The sequence below is a fragment of the Loxodonta africana genome, chromosome X (genome assembly GCF_030014295.1).
Source record: "Loxodonta africana isolate mLoxAfr1 chromosome X, mLoxAfr1.hap2, whole genome shotgun sequence".
Taxonomy (NCBI): Eukaryota; Metazoa; Chordata; class Mammalia; order Proboscidea; family Elephantidae; genus Loxodonta; species Loxodonta africana.
In genome coordinates this window covers 108,742,087-108,760,776 of record NC_087369.1, presented here as the reverse complement: position 1 = coordinate 108,760,776, position 18,690 = coordinate 108,742,087, and positions in this window count along the sequence as shown.

Genomic DNA, 18,690 nt, shown 5'->3' with positions numbered 1-18,690 from the left:
GTTCTTTTTTTTTGTTTGTTTAAAATCTGGTGAAGTAAGGCCTCCCACTTTGTTCTTCTTTTTCAGTAATTCCTTATTTATCCAGGGCCTCTTTCCCTTCCAGATGAAGTTGGCAATTTGTTTCTCCATCTCATTAAAGAATGTTGTTGGGATTTGGATCAGAATTGCATTAAATGTATACATCCCTTTTGGTAGAATAGACAATTTTATAACGTTGAGTCTTCCTATCTATCTACGAGCAAGGTATGTTTTTCCACTTATGTAAGTCTTTTTTGGTTTCTTGCAGATGTGTACTGTAGTTTTCTTTGTATAAGTCTTTTACATCTCTGGTAAGGTTTATTCCTAAGGATTTTATCTTCTTGGGGGCTACTATAAATAGCATTGATTTGGTGATTTCCTCTTCGATGTTCTTTTTGTTGGTGTAGAGGAATCCAACTAATTTTTGTATGTTTATCTTGTATCCCAATACTCTGCTGAACTCTCCTATTAGTTTAAGCAGTTTTCTGGAGGATTTCTTAGGGTTTTCTGTGTATAAGATCATGTCATCTGAATAGGCAGAACCTTTAGTTATCTCAAGATGAGTTAAACTTTTTGAAGTGTTTGCTGTGTGAATCCTTCTCTGAAAATGCAAGTCTCCAACTCAGAGATACAGGTTCACGACTGGGAGAAAGGGCTTGAGTTACAAAACTAAGCATACCAACAGCAAGTAAACTAATCCACTTGGAATGTGGTCAGATCAGTTTACCAGTGTGTATCTAAGTAGACTGACAAACTGCAGATAGATCCTCTCACAGAAAACTTTCACATGAATCTAGACAAACACACAAGAAGAGCCAGATACATGTATCCTATAAGGAGTTTACCATAAAAAAAAAACAAAAACCTACTGCCGTTCAGCCAATTCTGACTCATAGTGACCCTATAGGACAGGGTAGAACTGCCTCATAGAGTTTCCAAGGAAAGCCTGGTGGATTCAAACTGCCAACCTTCTGGTTAGCAGCCGCTGCGCTTAACCACTACTCTGTCAGAGTTTACCATAGGCTACTGAATAAGCCTTGATCAAGATTATTTCTTTCTGCTTGCCTGTGACTTCATCAGTCAGATGGGTTTATTAATTAGTTATTAAGTAAGCTTAAATCCACAAATTAGAATGAGAAGTTTCATTATTTTCTTTGCATCTATTATATTTAAAAACATACAGGACCCTATGTGTAGCTGGTATTCTATAACAATATATTTAAGGACATCCAGGTAGCCATTTAGAGAGATGTAGACAGTGATCTGAAAGCATTTATTCACCTTTCTGTATGCAACACACCTACTAGGTGAGCAAAGATAATCTCAATGTGCTTGAAATGCCTTCCAACCCTTTTCTTTTTCATTCCTAATACCATGACTTTTACTGCTTATCAATTTAACATTAAATATGTATTATATATTTTTTATACACATATACACAAATATAACCCCCATGTGTCTGTCAATTTGTCATACTGTGGGGGCTTGCATGTTGCTGTGATGCTGGAAGATATGCCACTGGTATTCAGACACCAGCAGGGTCACCCATGGAGGACAGGTTTCAGCTGAGCTTCCAGACGAAGACAGGCTAGGAAGAAGGACCCAGAAGTCTACTTCTGAAAAGCATTAGCCAGTGAAAACCTTATGAATAGCAGTGGAACATTGTCTGATATAGTGCTTGAAGATGAGCCCCCCAGGTGGAAGGCACTCAAAAGATGACTGGGGAAGAGCTGCCTCCTCAAAGTAGAGTCGACCTTAATGATATGGATGGAGTAAAGCTTTCCAGACCTTCATTTGCTGATGTAGCGCTACTTAAAATGAGAAAAAAACAGCTGCAAACATCCATTAATAATCGGAACCTGGAATGTATGAAGTATGAATCTAGGAAAATTGGAAATCCTCAAAAATGAAATGGAGCACAGGTTCTGATTATTAATGGATACCTGCATACATGCATAGTATTTTTATTTAATGAAAGGATTTTGTCTTCATTTCCTTTTAATTAGTATCTGTCCATGTATAATCTTAAAAATATATTTGTTATACTTAAGTTTCATTTTGTCTTTTTTCTGTAGCAAAAGACATAATCTTCTTGAAAATTAAGACATATGACTGCAATCAGTCAGTTTTAACCCAGACAACAATGCTAAAATGGATGAATCTCTGAAGGATATCTCAGGGTTGTATGAAAATTGGTTCCACAGGAGACTTTTATAGAATCAAAGAAAAATACCTTCCATGGGAGTTTTGATCTTGCGCAGTGACAGCTTTGATATGTAGCAGGTGACTCATCAGTTCATCAGGTGATTCAAAATGTATAGGCTTAATGTATAGGTGTAACACTGTGGCAAAATTTAGTTTATCTTGGACTGATTAAATAACTATTTCTATAAACATGTTTCTGCATTTGACATTAACTTATTTAGTTGAAACTTGGTCAATAATGAAACAATGTACTGTATAAATGCTTTTAAAAATTGTATTCCATTTTGTCCATATAACAAGAAAACAAATCACAAATTTAAAAAAGATTATGTTATTCAAACACATAATTCATAAATATGCATTCCTCTCATAGCACTTTCATGATTTTTGCAAGTGAGAATATGCAATTTAAATTATACCCAAAGAGATCCCCAAAATAATTAAAAGAAATTAGAAGATAACAATATTATATACCAGTCATTCCACTTTAGAGGAATCATGAGAATCAGATTTTTCTACATTGTAGTCCCTTGAATTGCTGTTTTTTTTTTTTTTTTTAACCTCTTTAATAAAATTCTTATAAGTACTATTTGGATAACTTCAAAAATATTGGCAATTGAGACAATAGATTTTATGTGCTAGATTCTGATAAGTGTAATGATTATTCTGATTTGTTAGGTATAATAACTCTCTATGTAAATTTTAGGTAATTATTATGAGAAAAATAGAAGATATGAAATTCACAAAGGAAAAATGGTCAAGATAAACAAGAGAATACAAAAGGATTCCTAAACTCCAATTCAGTAGAAAGTTGTAACTAGTATTATAGACCCTCATTTTTTTTTTAATGAAATATTAGCTTTTGCAATCCTGCATGCATGTGTTAAGTATCTGTGGGTCTTGCACAGTATACTCAAGTCAGGCAAATATAGATTTAAAATATTGTCATTTCCCTGAAGAATATCACAGTCTATTATAGATACGGAAACCCTGGTACCATAGTGGTTAAGAGCTACGGCTGCTAACCAAAATGTTGGCAGTTCGAATCCACCAGGCACTCCTTGGAAACTCTGTGGGGCAGTTCTACTCTGTCCTATAGGGTCGCTATGAGTCAGAATCAACCCCAAGGCAGTGGGTGTGGTTTATTATAGATAGAGACTATATATATCATTAACATTATAAAGTTGCTAATTATAGTTGATAGCACACAACTGGAAAGAGGGGCCAGTTTCTAGGTCTGTATCTATGATTCTGTGAGTCTAGTGTTATATAATTCTGTCACATATTAGGACTTTTGATTCTAGTAATGGCAGACTAGGTAATACAGACCAACCATCCCACTGAAGACAACTAAAGCAAAGGACAAAATATATATTTGAGAAAATCATCTTTCAATGAGTATCAAAAAGCTAATGAAGTGGTAAAAATTACCAAGGCAAAATTGATGAGAAGAGGGAAATCAAGACACGTACACCCAGCTCTCAAAGCCACTTTCCTTCTGAGGGCATCTGTCAATATAAAAAAATCAGCTGTGCGACTGAGCTGTGCTCTGGGAGATCTCATGGAGTTAGTCAATGTTGTGGACTCTGATGAGGCATTTCCTATTTAAGCTGCAATTTGCAAAGACTACACACTGAGAAAGCAAGTCTCAAATTGCAGCCAGCTTTGCATCATCTGAGTGATCTGGGGAGCTTTAAGAATTGAATTATGATTAAAGTAATCTTATTTTGATTCCTGGAAGATGTAAAAGAAAAATCCTCTCTGGAAAAAAAAAAAAGTATTATCCTAGACCTCAAGTTATCCCTCCAAATACTTTTCAAATTATTTGGCACATAGTAAAACATAACCAGGCATAAAAGGAAATGAGAACCATGAGCAATGATTCAATGGAAATAGCATAATTCAGAATTAAACCTATAATGATATTAGATTTTAGAAATGTCAGGCCTGTGATATAGAACAGTTATGCTTACTGTGTTTTATGAAATAAAATTAAAGCTTGTTCATTTTGATGGTGAACTGGAAATTATTTTAAAAAGACTCAGGTTTTCAAAAAAGGAACCAAATAAAATTTTATAACTCAAAAAATATGGTAACCAAGATTAATTAAGAGCTAGTGGGCAGGTTCATCAGAACTAAGTGGGCAGGTTCATCAGCAAATTAGACATAGCTGAAGATATAATAGGTAAAGTGAATTGTAAATCAGGGGAAATTAACCACAATGCAGTGTGGAGGGACAAAAAGATGGAATAGAGACTGATAAAAATAAATTCCTGACATCCTAACACAACATTAAAGGATAAGAATAATATTGTGTATGTTTTCTTAATACAATGCAATTATTATAGAAATAAATAACAAAAAATAATTAAAAAGCCCTCATTTGCTTGGCTGTTAAAATACAGGCATACCTCGGAGATATTGCAGGTTAGGTTCCAGACTAGTGCACTAAAGTAAACATTGCGATAAAGCAAGTCACACTAACATTTGGTTTCTCAGAGCATATAAAAGCATGTTTACACTATACTGTTGTCCATTAAGTGTGCAAATATCATTATATCTAAAAAAAGATGTACATACCTTAATTTAAAAATTCTTTGTTGGTTAAAAATGTTAACTATCATCTGAATCTTTAGCAAGTTGTAATTTTTTTTGCTTGTGGAAGGTCTTGCCTCGATGTTAATGGCTGCTGACTGATCAGGGTGTTGGTTGCTGAGGGTTGGGGTGGCTGTGGCAATTTCTTAAAATGAGACAACAATAAAGTTTACTGCATTGGTTGACTCTTCCTTTCACGAAAGATTTCTCTGTAGCATGTGATGTCGTTTGATAAAATTTTACCCACAGTATAACTTCTTTTAAAATTAGTCGATCCTCTCAAACCCTGCCACTGCTTTATTAAATAAGTTTATGTAATATTCTAAACCCTTTGTTGTCATTTCAACAATGATGACAGCATCTTCACCAGGAATAGATTCCATCTCAAGAAACCACTTTCTTTCTTCACATATAAGAAGCAACTCCCCATCCATTAAAGTTTTATCATGAGATTGAAGCAATTCAGTCACATCTTCAGGCTCCATTTCTATTTCTCTTGCTGTTTCTACCACATCTGCAGTTACTTCCTTCACTGAAGTCTTGAACTCCTTAAAGCCATCTATGAGAGTGGGAATCAGCTTCTTCCAAATTCCTGTTAATGTTGGTATTTTGACCTCCTTCCATGAATCACAAATGCTCTTAATGGCATCTAGAACAGTGAATCCTTCCCAGAAGGTTTTCAATTTACTTTGCTCAGGTCAATCGGAGGAATCACTATTTATGGCAGCTTTATTTTATCCCTTTGAAATGAATTTCGTAAATAAGACTTGAAAGTGAAAATCACTCCTTGAACCATGGACTGCAGAACAGCTGTTGTGTTAGCAGGCATGAAAACATTATTCTCCTTGTACATCTCCATCAGAGCTCTTGCATAACCAGGTGAATTGTCAATGAGCAGAAATATTTTGAAAGCAGGATTTTTTTTTTCTGAGCAGTAGGTCTCAACAGTGGGCTTAAAATATTCGTTAAACCATGTTGTAAACAGATGTGCTGTCATCCAGGCTTTGTTGTTCCATTTATAGATCGCAGGCAGAGTAAACTTAGCATAACTCTTAAGGGCCCTAGGATTTTTGGAATGGTAAATGAGCAATGACTTTAACTTAAAGTCACCATCTGCATTAGCCCCTAAGAAGAAAGTCAGCTTGTCCTTTGAAGCCAGGCATTGACTTCTCTCTAGCTATGAATGCCCTAGATGGCATCTTCTTCCAATATAAAGCTGTTTCGTCTACATTGAAAATCTGTTGTTTAGTGTAGCCACCTTCATCAATTATCTTAGCTAGATCTTCTGGATAACTTGCTGCAGCTTCTACATCAGCACTTGGCTGCCTCACTTTGGACTTTTATGTTATGGAGACAGCTTTTTTCCTTAAACCTCATGAACCAACCTCTGCTAGCTTCAAACTTTTCTTCTTCAGCTTCCTCACCTCTCTCGTCCTTCAAAGAATTGAAAAAAGTTAGGGTCTTGCTCAGGATTAAGCTTTGGTTTAAGGGAATGTTGTAGCTGGTTTGATCTTCTATCCAGACCCCTAAAACTCTCCCCATATCAGCAATAAGGCTGTTTTACTTTCTTATCATTCATGTGTTCACTGGAGCAGCACTTTTAATTTCCTTCAAGACCTTTTCCTTTGCATCAAGAGGCATAGCTTTAGGCCTATCTCAGCTTTCAACATGCCTTCCTCACTAAGCTTAATCATTTCTAGCTTTTGATTTAAAATGACAGACTTGAATATTAGAGGCCATTTTAGGGTTATTAACTGGCCTAATTTCAATATTGTAGTGTCTCCGGGAATAGGGAGGCCCTAGGAGAAGGAGAGGAAACACTGGTGGTGTAGCGGTTAAGTGCTACACCTGCTAACCAAAAGGTCGGCAGCTCAAATCCACCAGGCGCTACTTGGAAACTCTATGGGGCAGTTCTACTCTGTCCTATAGGGTTGCTATGAGTTGGAATTGACTCAATGGCAGTGGGTTTGGTTTTGGTTTAGGAGGAGAGAGATGGGGGAATGGCCAGGAGGTGGAACAGTCAAACACACATTTATTACATTCACAGCCTCGTATGGGAACAGTTTGTGGCACCTCAAAACAATTACAATAGTAATATCAAAGATCACTGAGCACAGATCACCACAACAGAAATAATAATAATTAAAAAGTTTGAAATATTGTGAGAATTACCAAAATGTGACACAGAGACACCAAGTGAGCACATGCTGTGAGAAAAATGGCACCGATAGACTTGTTTGATACAGGGTTGCCACAAACCTTCAATTTGTAAAAAACACAATGTCTGCAAAGCACTATAAAATGAGATATGCCTGTATATACTTCTAAATAATCCATGAATAAAAGGAGAAATAATAATGAACCAGAATCCTAAATCAGGGACAGGAAAGCTGTCATGAAACAGAGAGAAACCTTGGCGTTTGTATCAGTCACAGTTCAAACAAAGCACCTGAAATGGACTCTGTGATTTAGGTAAAAATGGTCCTGGGTAACTAAGACTTCTCTATACTTGGTTAGGAGCCCTGGTGGTGCACTGGTTAAGAGCTTGGCTGCTAACCAAAAGGTTGGCAGTTCAAACCCTCCAGCTGCTCCTTTGAAACTCCATGGGGGCAGATCTACTCTGTCCTATTGGGTAGCTATGAATTGGAATAGACTCTATGGCATCAGGTTTTGTTTTTATAGTTGGTTAAACTAATCTGATACATCTCAAGGAATAAGCTATAATTTTGTCTCAAGTCCTGGGAAAATGTTTGCCTCTAAAAACAGAGTACTTCTTGAATGCACGTATCAATAATTAAAATTGAAATTATATTGGAGTTTGGAGATATCTAACCAACTTTAATACATCATGAATTTCATAAGGCTGATTCTTATAATGCCACTTAATGTTGTCTGGTAAAATGTTCAATTACAATTATGCAAAAGCAATTCTATAGGGATCTAATGCTACATATTCTTGTTTAATCCAATGATAGATTTTAGAAAATCTAAAGAATATTTTACTAAGATAACTAGGTCAGGCTTTTATTAAAGTCACTCAAAAAAAATTTTTTTTTTAGTTGTAATAAAGCCATGTAATCTGAATATAAAGAATTTTTGTCTATTTATACTGGGACAGGGTAGCATTAAGTAGGTCATGCATCCAGTGCTTTCAATTCTACAAATTTCCTTACTCAATGTAATAGATAACATCTTAGGGAGAAAATTATTAATGTTCTGGGTTATTTTATGATTAGAAACAAACTCTCTCTCTCTTTCTATGTGGACTATATGTATGTGGGTATACATACATAAAACAGAATTTTGAGCGGACTTTTTCTGCTGGCCAGAAATTGGTAACTAAGGCCCACACCTGAAGGAAACAGTATTGTTAAGTATTTCACATTCTACAGGAATGGTTTTCAAAACCTTATTATTACCTGCAGAGTTAGTTAAAATATAAATTGTTGGGCCCCATCCCAAAGTTATAATTCGATACATCTGGTTGAGGCCCAAGAATTCACATTTTTCACAAATTCTCAGATTATTCTGATATTGCTAATCCAAGAACCACACTTTTAGAGCCACTGCTGTAAAAGGGAGCTTCCATTTGGTGCTAAACATCTTCCTCAAGAATTAAGAGGTGAAAGAACCTGCTATCCTACCACTAGGCACTGACTTCAAATTCTCTCTTCCCAATTTATATATGAAAAATTGAGAAAGGAGGAGAGAAGTAGAAAGTCAATAACTTTTGAGAAATATCAAATTGGCAGTGAGAATCAATTCTTTCCTCACTCTGACTGCAGGGCCATCTGAAGATCTCACACAATAGAGCCAGTATTTTGATGCCTAGCAAACACAGGCTACTGATGGCTGGTGTTAGGCACACAAAGTAGTGACAGCCCACAGAGAAATTATTACAATGGTAGCACTTAAGAACTAAGACACTTCCCTCTTTTTCTTCGTGCCTTCACACTCCCATAAAACAGACAAACTTTGTCTTTTAAAGGGAAGAGTTGCCTAAAGGCCATATGACAGCCCTCTCCTCTCCAGTTCAACTTGTGGTGGAGGATGTTGGGGTGGAGGTGAGCTGTAAATGTGTCTTGAGACTGGCACTTTAACCTTAGGGTTAGCTGAAATTGACCGGAAATATTATAGAATATATCCAAGATTTTTTTTAATTGTACTTTAGATGAAGGTTTACAGAGCAAACTAGTTTCTCATTAAACAGTTAGTGCACATATTGTTTTATGACATTGGTTAACAAACCCACGACATGTCAACACTCTCCCTTCTCGACCTTGGGTCCCCTGTTACCAGCCTTTCTGTCCCCTCCTGCCTTCTCATCTTTATCCCTGGGGTGGTGTACCCCTTTAGTCTCATTTAGTTTTTTGGGTCTGTCTAATCTTTGTTGAAGGGTGAACCTCAGGAGTGACTTCATTACTGAGCTAAAAGGGTGTCTAGGAGCCATACTCTCAGGGTTTTCTCCAGTCTTTGTTAGGGCAGTACACCTGGTCTTTTCTTGTGAGTAAGAATTTTGTTCTACATTTTATTCCAGCTCTGTCCTGGACCTTCTATTGTGACTCCTGTCAGAACAGTCAATGGTGGTAGCCAGGCACCATCTAATTGTACTGGACTCAGTCTGGTGGAGGCCATGGTAGATGTGGCTGATTAGTCCTTTCGACTAATCTTTCCCTTGAGTCTTTAGTTTTCTTCATTCTGCCTTGCTCCGCAAGGGGTGAGACCAGTGGAGTGTCTTAGATGGCTTCTTTCAGCTTTTAAGACCCCAGAAACTATTCACTGAAGTAGAATGTAGAACATTTTCTTTATAAACTATGTTATGCCAATTGAGCTAGATGTTCCCCAAGACCATGGTCCCCACAGCCCTCAGCCCAGCAATTCAGTCTCTCAGGGAGTTTGGATGTGTCTGTGGAGCTTCCATGACCTTGCCTTCCAAGATGTTTTTATTGGACAGGAGGAAATATTACATACCAAGGTAAAAAGCAGCATTTAAAAAAAAAAGTTTCTTTTTTAAATTATTTTATTTTATCGTTATGCCACACAAAGTTAACTCTCCTCAATAAGCAGTTACATCTAGTATACAGTACTAATAATCAGGTTGAAACCCAATGTTGTTGGTATATATTTTAAAATAAACACTACTTTTCGAATCTAAGTAGATTATTCATATATATCTACCTTCATCCCTATAACTGTCCTTGCTTTTTTTCACATGTCCTACTATCCAGAAAGACTACCCTATTTTACTCTATTTTGTTACAAACCTTTTTATCAATTTTATATTTATACTTCTCTAATTTGCATTACATATCTTCTGTTCTGGCATGTAAATCAGAAAAATATAGTCAATGAGATGAGGGAGTAGGAGAGTGGGGATTGGGCCAAGGAAAAGAAAGAACTGTGAAGATGAGATGAAATATTTTAGGGCGGGGAAACAAATACATTTTCTTACTTTGGGTTTTTCATCTTGGGTTTTATGCTCTAATTTATCTAATTTTATAGACATTAAGTCACATGGAGAGAGGTAACATCATTTTTTTTCTATAGTCCTTTGTGTATTACTGATGGCAGCCAATAAATAGTGCTTATAAAGTGCATGACTGTGCTTTCTGATGAGAATAATCTCCAGGGCATTTTATTCTTTATTTCCAAACGAAAAATGGTTTACTGGTGCAGACTAGAAGTGGCTAATATAACAATACCTACACATCAGTGTAATCATGTCCACATCTAAAAGGGAATATGTAATGTAGACAAGAAGGGATAGAAAACCCCTGATATAGTCAATAGTTTAACAGGGATATGATATGTTGGGAAACATGTGGTTATTTGTTCAGATGACTTCTTTAGGCCTTGCCTGAAGTACTAGCCACTAGTCATCAATTTCTCAAATGATTTATGCTTAGCCATGCTTGTTTTCCAGTTGTATTATGCGGTTGATCTAGGATCACTTGTATTCTAAAACACAATGTTTCTCAAAGAATAAATTATGAAACATCTACTCACATAAAAATTGCCTGAAGTGCTTCTTAAAAAGGCATATTTTTGGACTCCGACTCACATTTATTCAATCACAATCCCTGGAGGTAGGGCACGAGTTTACAATTTTGGCAAATGTCTTTGCAATTATTTTTTCATACTAAAGTTGGAGAACCACTGCAATACAGAAATTACATCCTCAAGCACTCGTTTTATATTATGGTTTTGAACAGAAGGTTTTGCAAAGTAATTCAAAATATATATTTCACAAGAGCCTATTTATCAGTCAAACTACAAACTGATTAATACATCACTGTATTAGAGGAATAAAACACTCTCCTTGTAGATACTGAATATCATTAACAGTATTAGGAACATAGTTCTTGAATTAAGACAATTCAACATGTCTGATATAATGCTGGAAGATGAGCCTTCCAGGTAGCAAGGCACTCAAAATATGACTGGGGAAGAGCTGCCTCCTCAAAATAGAATCGACCTTAATGACATGGATAGAGACAAAATTTTGGGACCTCCATTTGCTGATGTCCCCCATGAGTCTGTCAGTTTTTTGTACTGTGGGGGCTTGCATGTTGCTGTGATGATGGAAGCTATGCCACTGGGATTCAGATACCAGCAGGATTACCCATGGAGGACAGGTTTCAGCTGAGCTTCCAGGCTAAGACAGACTAGGAAGAAGGATTCGGAAGCCTTCTTTTGAAAAACATTAGCCAGTGAAAACCTTATGAATAGCAGTGGAACATTGTCTGATATAGTGCCGGAAGATGAGGTTGGAAATACAACTGGGGAAGAGCTGCCTCTTCATAGTAGTCTCTCTTAATGGAATGGATGGAGTAAAACTTTCTGGACCTTCATTCATTTGCTGATACGGCATGGCTCAAAATGAGAAGCTTCAACAAATGGATGCAGTGCTGGAAATTCTCACTTGTGTATGCCAAGAAATTTGGAAGACAGATACCTGGCCAACCCACTGGAAGAGATCCATATTTATGCCTGTTGCAATGATGTGGACTGAGTAAAGTTTTCGGAACTTATGTTTGCTGATGTGGCAGAACTCAAAATGAGAACAAACAGCTGCAAACATCCATTAATAATTGGAACCTAGAATGTATGATGTATGAATCTAGGAAAATTGGCAATCATCAAAAATGAAATGGAATGCATAAACATCAATATCCTAGGCATTGGTGAGCTGAAATGGACTGGTATTGGCCATTTTGAATCAGACAATCATATGGTCTACTATGCCGGGAATGACAACTTGAAGAGGGATGGCGTTAGATTCATCGTCAAAAAGAACATTACAAGACCAATCCTGAATTACAACTCTGTGAGAGATAGGATAATATCTATTCGCCTACAAGGAAGACCAGTTAATGTGACTATTATTCAAATTTATGCACCAGGAGATGGAGCCAAGTTGGTGGAATAGACAGACGCTTCTGGTGAGCACTTTTTACATCAAAGACCTGAAAAAACAATTGAAACAAGTATGCTTATGACAAGCTAAGAGCCCTGAACATCAAAGGCAAGCTTGGAAAATGAACTGAGGGGCAGAGGGAGGAAGATATGGTTCAGAAGCGGGGAGGAGTTACCAGAGTGAATTATGGGGAGCCCTCAGCCACCATTCCTGGGAGCGGCAGTGGTGGGCTGGTACTAGCATTTGGCCACAGCCTACTCACAGCCTACTCACACCTCCAGAATCAGAGAAGAACTGTGTGCTCGGCAAAAGCTAAGTACTTGCACATATTTTACTGTGCCCCCCCCAGCGCAAGCCAGCTTCAGCAGCTGATTTTCCTGGGCCTGAGATAGATAGGCCCTGCTGAGGATCTAGAGCCATGCTCCTGGCCTTGGAGGAGGAATAAATTTGCAGTTGGGGGAAGAGATAATTTGCCAGCTCCACTAACCAGGGTGAGCTCAGGACAGAAGTGGCTCCTGTCCAGGCATAAATGGTCCATGGACTTTGAGTACTTTTCCCCTCTGCATGGACCTTTGTGGGCCTATTTCGGGAGAATAGGCCTTTGTTGGCAGACTCCAACCATTTCAACTGTGTGGCAGAGAGGTGGGTGTTTGACGTTCGACATCGCTTTGCCTATTGAACAGGGTCCTCACCTACCCACATCAGGGGCCTAAGGACTGGTAGCTCCATTCAGATCACTCAGCCACCCATGACAGGGGTCCAAGGATAACTGGTACCTCCCACTTCTTACAACCAAAAACACTGGGTGCCCACGGCATGTCTGCAGAACCCACCCACCTGTATGCTCTAGGGAATAGGGACATGCTTTCCTCAGAGACACATGGGGGATGATGATTCTCAGCCCCATGCCTTGTTCAGAGTGCGACCCCCTGCTGCAACCAGATACTGGTACCTACACCAATCACCCCTGCCCCTCTAAGACTGTAGGACAGAACCTGTACCACACACTTGATGATCAGCTGCCTGGACACCTGAACTGAATTTCTACAAGAAAAGTGAATGGACTCCTGGACTGATATACTTGTTAACAGCTCTAGCCATCTGAGGACAGGAGTCAGAACTCCAAAGGTGAAAATAATCAAGCTAGCTCACTCAAGCAACCCATTTGGGCATATTAAAACAAAACAAAGCAAGAAGCTATGATACAGTAAGCAAACATAAAATAAACTAATACAGGAACTTATAGATGGCTCGGAGAGAACAGTCAATATCAAGTCACATAAAGAAACAAAGCATGACCGCCTCAACAAGCTCTCAAACAACAAATCAAGGGATCTTCTAGATGAGAGGGCCTTCCTGGAATTACAAAAGGCACAATACAAAAGATTAATATACAAAACTATTCAAGGGATCAAGAAGGAAATGAGGCAATGCTCAGAACAAGCCAAGGAACACACAGATAAAGCAACTGAAGAAATTAATAAAGATTATTCAGGAACATAATGAAAAAATTAATAAGCGGGAAAAATCCATAGACAGACAGCAAACAGAAATTCAGAAGATTAACAACAAAATTACAGAAGTAGACAACTCAATAGAAAGTCAGAGAAGCACATTTGAGCAAGCAGAAGGCAGAATTTCTGAACTTGAAGATAAAGCACTTGGCACTAAGATATTTGAATAAAAAAATCAAGAGAAATAACCTACAAGTGATTGGAGTACCAGAACAGGGAGGGATAACAGAAAATACAGAGAGAATTGTTGAAGATTTGTTGGCAGAAAACTTCCCTGATATCATGAAAGATGAGAAGATCTCTATCCAAGATGCTCATTGAACTCTACATAACGTAGATGTTAAAAGAAAGTCACCAAGACAAATTATAATCAAACTTGCCAAAACCAACCTGAGTTATGCAGATGACACAACCTTTCTTGCTGAAAGTGAAGAGGACTTGAAGCCCTTACTGATGAAGATCAAAGACTACAGCCTTCAGTATGGATTACACTTCAACATAAAGAAAACAAAAATCCTTACAACTGGACGAATAAGCAACATTATGGTAGATGGGGAAAAGATTGAAGTTGCCAAAGAGTTCATTTCACTTGGATCCACAATCAACACCCATGGAACCATCGGTCAAGAAATCAAAACACACATTGCACTGGTCAAATCTGTTACATAGGACCTCTTTAAAGTGTTGAAAAGCAAAGATGTCACCTTAACTACTAAGGTGTGCTTGATCCAAGCCATGGTGTTTTCAATCACCTCGTATGCATTCAAAAGCTGGATGATGAATAAGGAAGACTGAAGCAGAATTGACACTTTTGAATTGTGGTGCTGGCAAAGAATTTTGAATATACTATGAAATGCCAAAAGAATGAACAAATCTGCCTTGAAAGAAATACAACCAGAAGAGTCCTTAGAAGCAAGGATGACGAGACTATTTCTCACATATTTTGGACATGTTATCAGGATAGATCCATCCCTGGAGAAGGATATCATGCTTGGTAAAGTAGAGAGTCAGCAAAAAAGAGGAAGACCCTGAACAAGATGGATTGACACCATGGGTGCAACTATGGGCTCAAGCATAACGACTGTGATGATGGCACAGGACCAAGCAGTGTTTTGTTCTGTTGTACATGGAGTCTCTAAGAGTCAGAACCATCTCAACGGCACCTAACAACAACAACAACGTGTAACTTTAAGAGATGATATATTAAAGGAAAATTAGCAATTCAAGATGAATATCAAAAACCTCCTCAGCAGGCACTGATAAGCCTGCGTAGGTCCCTATATGGTACAGAGTTCCATGTATGTTGTTGACTTCACAGGAAGGCAAGAGTTTTTGCTTAAATATATTTTGAAAAAGTCATTAAGGTTGAATTTTTACTTATTTAAAATATTTTAAAAGGCAATGAAAACAGAAGTAGTAACTCGTAACTCACATCTAGCATGGTAGAATATAATTAGAATGATACGGTTGAACCTTGGTGGTGTTATATTTGTCACATCTATTTGAATCTTGAAAAAAAAAAACTATGGACTCAGAATTTAAGAACATCACTTGGCTGTTTATAAGTACTTCACAATGAGGTAAATGATTGCTCACCAGTCAGAATATGAACACTACCATATCCTAATTCCTTAACTCTTCAAAATTAGACTCTGTTTTATACCTGTGCACAGATGAACCACCAATAATTGCCCTGTGTTCAGCAGGGTAGGGGAAGGAGCCTTATGACACTCAGAAAAGGGAGAGGAGACCTCGTGATACTCAGTGGGTGAGGAAAAGATGGACTTTATTCACATAAATTAACTAACTGCAGAAAGGTATTTCAAAAGGCTGATGTTAGCATAACTTTTAAAGAAGTCACAGTACTTTTCTGGTTAAATATTCAGGATTTTTAAAGGGCTCATGATATTTTTTCAGGGAAGAAAAACATTAAGGACATTTTTGTTAGTTAAGATTTTATCTTTTAAAATAAATGATATGAAATTCTACTTATATTGGAAGCTGCTTTCCTCTCCAAACAGATAGTTTTATTTGAGGTGTAAGATAGAAAATTTTGAGAGTCTAGTTTTCATACTCCAGAAAGGCTTGAATGGCAGATCAAGGAGTTGAAATTTATTCTCTTGTAGATAGAAGTATGTTATAGCAGATCAGAATGCACACTTTGGAGTCAGGCAGACTTGGGTTTGAATACCAGGTCCGCCACTTACTAGCAGCATGATATTCAGCATGTCTCTGAACCTCAGTTTCCCTCTTTGTAAAACTGAAATAATTGTAACTATGATGGTTAATTTTGGTTTTATGATGGTTAATTTTAAATGTCAAGTTGCATAGGCTATGATATTCAATTGTTTGATCAAACACTTGTCTAGATGTTGCTGTGAAAGTATTTTGTTGATGTGATTAACATTTACAATCAGTTAACTCTAAGGAAAAGATATTGCCCTTGATAATGTGAGTGGACCTCTTCCAACCAGTTGAAAACCTTAAGAGAAAAATCTAAGGTTTCTGAGAGGAGAAGAAATTCTGCCTCAAGACTGTAACATAGATATTCTACTGGAGTTTCCAGCAGACTGCCTTGCAGATAAATTTTGGACTCAAGACTGCCACAGTTTCTAACCTGTCACCTGACCTTTGGATTCTGGATTTACCAGCCCCCACAAATGCACAAATGCGTGAGCCAGTTCCTTAAAATCAATCTCTCTCTCTCTCTCTCTGTTATTCTATTGGTTCTGTTTCTCTGGAGAATACTGATTAACGTATGACTATAGAAAAGTTTAAGGCCTGGTGATGCAGTGTTTAAGCTCTCCACTGCTAACTAAAAGATCAGCGGTTTGAACCCATCAGCAGCTCTGCAGGAGAAAGATGTGGCAGTCTGCTCCCATAAAGACTGCAGCCTTAGAAACCCTATGGGGGCAGTTCTACTCTGTCCTATAGGGTCAGTATGAGTCAGAATTGACTCGAAAGCAATGGGTTGTTGTTTGTTGTATAGGGAAATTTAAGTAAGACAAGGCATGTAATTTGCTGAATACTGGGACTGGCACTCAGTGAATGTTAGCACTCTATAAGCTGTAAGTAATGGGATGTCTTATATCATTTCTGCAGTGTATGGTAACATGCTGAAATATTATTTGGTGAAGCAGTATAACAGGATCTTTCTTGAATCAAACAACGTGGGTTCAAATCTTGGTTCCACTATTTATAGCTACGTGACTCCACCTTTCTATGGCTCAGAATTTTATCAATAAAATGAGGATAATAATAGTTCTTACCTCATAGTGCTATTGTGTAAATTAAATGCAATAAGCTTTATAAACTCTTTAGCATAATGCCTAATATACCGTAAGTACCTAATAAAAGTTAACCATTAGCAGTATAGTTTTAGAAAGATGATAATGGCAGTGGCTTGAGGATACATGTGTGAGAAAAGACTATAAGCAATTGTTTAGGAATAGGCAGTAAGAGACTTGATAATGGCAGTAGAAATGAAAATGAAGATAAAGTGAGAGATTGAGGAGACATTACTAAACCCGAACTAGTAAGACTTTGTAATTGGATAAAGGAGAAGAAATTGTAAAATATGATCCTAAGATTTTGACTCAGGTTAACTTTGAGTGGTATTTAAAAAAAAAATAAGGGATTCCAAGAAGGTAGGTTTTTTTTTTTTTGTTTTGTTTTTTTTTATGTGTTTTAACAAGGGAAAGGCAATGAACTTAGTTTGTTACATTAGAGCTTGAGGAAGTTCTGTCCAAATGCCAATGAAGTCAAATATTCTGACTAAAGCTTTTCAAGCCATCTGGATAGACATAATAGTTGAAACAGTAAAGTTGTTGCAAAAATATACTTTGCTTTTTACAAATATGTAAGTATATGTGAATTAAACCATACCTAGAGAAACTCCTGAAATGAATGAATGGCATTGTTGCATGTTGTCCCTATTTGTTTTGTTGTTGTTGTTATATGCTGGTGAGCCGATTCTAGCTCATAGCAACCCGGTGTGACAAAGTTGAACTGCCCAACAGGGTTTTCCAGGCTGTAATTTTTTTTTTTAACCTTTACAGGAGCAGATTGTCGCATCTTTCCTCCTGTGGAGTTGCTGGGTGGGTTCAAACCTCCAACCTTTCAGTTAGCAGTGAAGTGCTTAAATGTTGTGCCACCAGGGCTCCTTTTATCTGTTCTAGGCTTCCCATTATAGCTGTATATCTAAGCTCCCTCCCCCCTCCCCCAAGGCAAAATTTCAGCATACAGACATTTCTCTTTCTGCATTCCCCACCTCAATTAAAATTCATAGAACCAATGTTTTATTCACTTAGTGCTGTATTTCATGCTAGATGCCAACTTATCATTTAACAAACAAACTCATGCTATCATACCACTCCCATTAAAAAAAAAAAAAAAAACATTGAAAGAAGTTGATTTCAGCTCATAACAGCCCTATAGGACGGAGTAGAGCTGCCCCATAGGGTTTCCAAGTAGCTGCTGGTGGATTCAAACTGCTGAGTGTTTAGTTAGCAACTGTAGCTCCTAACCACTGTGCCAGCAGGGCTCCATTACTTCCATTCAAGTCCCTGTTCAGGCATTGTTTACTTACTCCCTTTACTCTCTGGTTACTATTTGGATTTTAATATGCACAGAGAATTCTAGAAACAATGCCCTTTAGCCCCTCAGTGTTAAAAAGGAAAGATGTTACTTTGAGGACTAAGGTGCACCTGACCCAAGCCATGGTATTCTCAATCACCTCATATGCATGTGAAAACTGGATAATGAATAAGAAAGACTGAAGAATTGATGCCTTTGAAACATGGCATTGGCGAAGAATATTGAATGTATCACGGACTACCAGGAGAACAAACGAACAAATCTGTCTTGGAATGTGTACAGCCAGAATGCTCCTTAGAAGTGAGCATGACGAGACTTCATTTCACATACTTTGGGCATGTTGTC